General features: G+C 39.8%; 1 long non-coding RNA gene across 1 annotated transcript; it reads left to right on the forward strand.

Annotated features, from left to right (window-relative positions):
- Nucleotides 1-269: 269 nt before the first annotated feature.
- LOC116591874 lies at nucleotides 270-5,796 on the forward strand. Its single transcript, XR_004286191.1, has 5 exons — nucleotides 270-308; nucleotides 1,428-1,646; nucleotides 1,791-1,888; nucleotides 2,477-3,571; nucleotides 5,318-5,796. It is a non-coding gene; the product is annotated as an uncharacterized LOC116591874 (long non-coding RNA).
- Nucleotides 5,797-6,007: the final 211 nt, after the last annotated feature.

Genomic DNA, 6,007 nt, shown 5'->3' on the forward strand with positions numbered 1-6,007 from the left:
ATATGATTGTCTGTTTTGTGTGTGTTGAGTTTGAGGAGTTCATTATAGATCCTGGATATCAACCTTTTGTCTGTACTGTCATTTGCAAATATCTTCTCCCATTTCGTGGGTTGCCTCTTTGTTTTATTGACTGTTTCCTTTGCTGTGCAGAAGCTTTTGATCTTGATGAAGTCCCAAAAGTTCATTTTCGCTTTTGTTTCCTTTGCCTTTGGAGACACATCTTGAAAGAAGCTGCTGTGGCTGATATCGAAGAGGTTACTGCCTATGTTCTCCTCTAGGATTCTGATGGATTCCTGTCTCACGTTGAGGTACTTTACCCATTTTGATCGAAATGTGTATATCTTGTGAAATATTTACCACAGTAAGGTTTGTTAACACATCCTTTACCTCACATGATTACTATTTTGTTGCTGGTGTTGTTATGGTGAAAACATTAAAGCTCTATTCTCACGGCAACTTTCAAACGTACAACATAATATTGCTAACTATAGTCATCATGGTTTACCTAGATTCTCAGAATCTATTTATACCATAACTGAAGTCTGTACTGTCTGACTAATATTCCTCTATCTTCCTTACCCCTTACCCTGGCAACCACCATTCTGTTCCTATGAGTTCAATGCATTCAAGATCCACACATAAGTGAGATCGCACAGTATTTGTCTCTCTCTATCTGACTTCATTCATTTGGGAAGGCCCTCGAGGTTCATCCACGTTGGTGTAAATTGCAGGACTTCCTTCTTTCTCTTCTAAGCAGGCATTTAGATTGTTTCCATGGCTTTGCGATTGTGAATAATGTGGCAATGAGTAAGGGGGTACAGACGTGTCTTTGAGATACTGATTTCATTTTCTCTGAATGTATTCCTAGAAGGGAAATTGTTGGCTCATGTGGTAGCTCTACTTTAAATTTTAAGGGGCAATCTCTGTATTAGTATAGTTAACATAAAATATTATACTAGTTTCAGGTGTACAACAGAGTGACTGGACAAGTTTCTACATTTAGTTCTTCTCTTTTTGATACTAGCTATTCTAACAAGTGTGAGGGGGAATATCTCAATGTGGTTTTTTATTTTACCTGTCTTAGAAATTTTAATTTCAGTATAGTTAACATACAGCATGACATTAGTCTCAGGCGTAAACTATAGTGTTTTAACACTTCCATACCGTACTCAGTGCTCATGATGATAAGTGAATTCTTGTGGTTTTGATCTGCATTTCCTGAGGATGAGAGATATTGAACACCTTTCCCCACAACTGTTGGTCATTTGTGCATATTCTTTGGAGAAATGTGTATTCAAGCCCTCTCTCCGTTTTTTAAATCAGTTATTATTTTTTTTTTCTGTTGAGTTGTAGGAGTTCCATATACATGTGAAATATTAGCCGCTCGTCAAACACAGGTTTTGCAAGTCTTTTCTCTCGTTCCATAGGTCAGAGCACAGCATTTTTATCTGCACAAAAAAGTTTGAAAAGTCTCCATCTCATCACTCCTTTCTCCATCATTGCTTCCTCTGTGAGCGACTGATCCTATTCACGGCACTCAGCTGCCCCGAAAGCATATCTCAGAGGCTCCTGAATGCTTACCTGTAGATCGGAGGAGGTTGGAGACGTGGCTTTCACCCTCGGCAGTGAAGTGAGAACAATGAGAGGTGTGCAGCATGATTTTTCATGACGGCAAACATCTTGGTTTCAAAGGAATGCCCTCTTTGTCGCTGTACCTTTAAAAGGTCTCTTACGCTGCCAACGTTATTTATGTGCATTGTTTTTGTTGTTCTCATTTCTTTAATGCACAGAATTCAGTTGGCAATACTTCAGAACACGGAAAATGGACTCTGACTCTCTCATTCTCCTTGATTCTCTGCCATGCACGGATCAGACACTGTAATGTTCGGTAACTCTTGTCATGTTTGCTGCAGCTCCTCATTCTGGGTGGTTTTATAAACATGGTCTTTGTTGGAGGACGCCTGGGTGGGTCAGTTGGTTAAGAGTCTGCCGTCAGCTCAGATCACGATTCTGGGGTCCTGGGATGGAGTCCCGCATTGGGCTCCCTGCTCAGTGGGGGAGTCTCTTTCTCCTTCTTCTTCTGTCCCTCCCTCTTGCTCGTGCTCTCTCTATTTCATTCAAGTAAATAAATAAAATCTTTTTTAAAACCGTTAAAAAAAAAGTTCAACATGATCTTTTCATTTTCATACATATTTTTAATTTTCGGTAAATATCTAGGAGTAGAATTGCTACTTCATAGGATAGGGGCACATTGAACTTTATAAGAAGCTGCCAAACTGTTTTCTAAAGTGGTTATACCATTTTATAATTCCACCAGCCATGTATCAGAGTTGCACTTATCAAAATAAGTGTTTCTTTTAAATTTAAAATTTCACTAGTGAACATACAGTGCAATATCAGTTTCAGGTATAGAATTCAATGATTTATAAGTTACATACGACACTCAGTACTCAAATGTGCTCTTTTTTTCCCACAGAGCATTGAAGCTGGTGATTTTATACCCATTTAACAGAAGAGTAAATGGAGTCTCAAAGAAGTTTGATAATTATTGTTGTCGTGGATTTTGCATTTGGCTCTGAGATGGGATCACAGATTGGAGCAAACATACTCTCTCCTTCTACTAAACCAGAAAAACCACTGGGTTTTTCTATGATTTGATACTCTTCAAATCTTTGGGTCCAGGTTCTCACAAAAGTATGCCTAGGTTAGAGACAGTAACTAACATGACTTCTTTGGGGAACAAATAAGTTTTGAGCTCTATGTATTAAGATCCTGTCAATATGCCCTCTCAAATTATATGCTTCTTAAGGGAAGAAAGCTGCTTTAATAAAAATAGATCCTACACGACATGTTATTCTTTATAATTGGACCAAAGATCACAAAGAGCATACACTTACAAGATAATCTGAAAATGAACAGACAAATAATATAGTAATCACCAAATCCTTATTACTTGAAGCCTATACGCGCCAGGAGGCCCTCTCTCCCTTGATGATCAAGCCTGACCCCTATTAATTTTAATAGGAGTTAAGTAGTCACATCAAGGGAAGTATCAGTGAGTACTCGAAGCAAACCAACCCCGGAGATTAAGACCTCCACTTTTGGCTTTCTGCTGAAAATGTGACACATCGCCTGATGCTTATCTGCTTTTAATTGTGTGTTGTGTGTGTATGTTTTTCTCCCTTCTTTTTGCAGAGGAGGCAATTTGCAAATCGTTGCTATCTGCCTCCCTACAAGGAAGAGATAAATTATAGGAGAGGCTGTGGTGTTTGGCCTGTTTGATATCCTTGGCTGATAAATTGAAGTGCACCTTCATAATTAATACCCAATCTTTGCGGATCGACTGTGTTGCACTGAAGCTGGAGGGTATCTGACTATAATGAAAAATGATTGTTGTGATGCACCCTGTCTCTCCCCCCCTCCACTTTTTTATCACTATTGTCAAAAATATGCACAGAACAAATCTACCAGAGTTTTGTTGGACAGCGTCAGAAAGATCTCTTGGTTTTTATTAAACAACATCTTCAAAGATTCAGCAGAGACTGACTTGAATCTGTGAGCTTTTTAACATGTAAGTGACATTTCCCTGCATTTAAATATGGCTTTGTTAAGCTGTGCTTGCAATCAGAATGCAAAAAAAAAAAAAAAAGAAAGAAAGAAAAGAAAAGAAAAAAGGGGGAAAAAAATCCCATCGTTAGAACCTGAAACCAAAGAGAAATGGATCCTCCTTTAGTTTCACTCTTGAAATAGGAAGCGGAGGGAAAGCCAGAATCAGAGAAATCAAATTAAATTTAAAATTCCTGTGAGCTCTCAGAATGCAAGATCAGGACAAACATTTTGTCCTGAACAACTAAACCAAACAAAGCAAGACACCATTTACTGAGACTTTGTGGCAGATAATTGGAGCTGTATATTTGTGTAGGACTTCATGACCTAAGAGGTATTTAGGCAAGTCAGCTCCCCAGGCCCCAACACTTCTCATTTGGACGGGACAAGAGCGATTGCTGCCATTTTGCAGAAGAGGAAGTCAGCTCAGTAAGCATGAGGCATGAGCCAAGGCAGACCCAGGTCGAAGTAAAGGTCTTCTTCTATCTGTTGCAACTCAGTAGCAGACTTGTTAACATATTATGGTGACTTACCAGACCATTACATACATATGGGGATGTAGACAGAACAGAAGAGAGGAAGCCTCTTTCATCCCATCAGTGAGCCATTCTCAATTGTCTTCCATCTTTCCCTTCTGAAGAACCAGCCCGACCACTGGCATTTTGAGGGCCACCCTACCACTTCATGTTCAATACTCCTTTTGCTATGTCCACACTCCTAATTCAGCTTTGGGATCCTCCAGCCCTCACTGGCAGAATAATATTTTCCCGCCCATTAAGAGACATCAGAGAAAATCCTCAGGGAATTTTGGAGGGGCCTTGGCATTTGACTCTTCACAGTTACCACAGTAACTGGTGCCAAGATGTTTGGCTTTTGCAAGGCAACTGAGCTTTTGGGGGACCACAGGGAGATTTGGTAAGACACATGGCTGGAAACCCAAAGCCACTCTTCCTGGTCATAGATACTTATTTTTAAGTACCTGCTTTGCAAGAACGTTGTGGGGAAACCAAACTAAATCAAACAGAGGCTTCCTATTTTTAAGTGCTTTACATGAGTTGAATACAATCTTGTGATTCTTGCAATTTCACCACATGACACTCTCTATTCAACCACTAAACCCTGCAGCCCTCACCGGCCAAATACTGAATACTTACTTTATACAAAAATCTCTCCTACTGTGAAAGCCAAGAAGTAACAAACAAGTTTAAAGTACATTTTCAGGTGTCGAAAGGGTCTACAGAGGAGTATAAGGCAGGGTGAGGGGAGAGCCACTGAGGAGGGAATCTATTTCAGAAAGTTATGGTCAGTGAGGGTGTCTCTGAGGAGGTGGCCATTAGTTACTGACCTGACCAAAGAGAGTTCTTTCCCTGCATAAAGGGGAAAGAACATTCTAGGAGGAGGGGACAATGAGGCGGAGAGTATTTTTGGGGTACATGAGCATCACTGGTTTGAAACAACAAGACCAGTGAGAGAGCCTCGGCCCTCTGAGGCAGAACATGCAGGGAAGGATATCCCCAACTTCTGCTGATCAGCTTCATGATTCAGGGTATATTACTTCTCCTGGAAATTATTTTGCCACCTTGGAAATAAAATGGATAATAAGAAATTTGGGGTCCCTTTGACTAAAAATCCTACTTCCATATAAGATTTGCCCCCAAAGACTTGATAATCTTTCTTCTCTTTCATTTCCCTAACCCTTCTTGCCCTTCAGATGAGAAAGCAATGGTGATTCCTCTTTGGATTCCAATCATGGGCTCCAGTGAAAGTTTCAGAAGATCCCAGTGTAAGGAGTGATGAGTGGTGTCATGCATTCTTAATGAAGTATCCTTAGCACCGATGGACAATCGCTCTTCTGAATAAAAGCCAGAACATGGTGCAACAACAGGGAAAAGTTATAAGAGGGATTTAATGTAGTAAGTGGAGAGTAATTATTCTGAAGAAGACTACTCTCATGGTGAGGTAGATCTGTTGCCGTTGAGATCTCATCTTGGAAAGAAGAGTGATATTAATTAGCTCTTCAAGCCAGAATGTTTAGGAGAGAATGCCTGTGTTCCTGCCGTACACATATATGGAACTCATGGGTATGAAACGTTGGGAATTCAAGAATTCTTCCAGAAAAAAAGGGGTTTCTGTATCTCCCTTTGAAAACGAAGATCTAATGAATTTGTGAGTTACACAGAAATACATTACAACGTCTACTGAATCAATTAAATAAAATATTGTTTTATTTTCTTTCAGTGTTTTGAGGTTTTGTCCTAAACTTGTCAGTTGCAAGAGTGCTTAAAATTTGGAACGTTTGTGGTCAGCTGAGTGCAAGGTGATAAAAGCACTCTTGTTGAAGGAAGACCACGAATCTTAGGGTGAGAAGACTAAAGTTCAGGTCATAGATCTTCATTTACCA

This window comes from Mustela erminea, chromosome 5 (genome assembly GCF_009829155.1).
Source record: "Mustela erminea isolate mMusErm1 chromosome 5, mMusErm1.Pri, whole genome shotgun sequence".
Classification (NCBI taxonomy): Eukaryota; Metazoa; Chordata; class Mammalia; order Carnivora; family Mustelidae; genus Mustela; species Mustela erminea.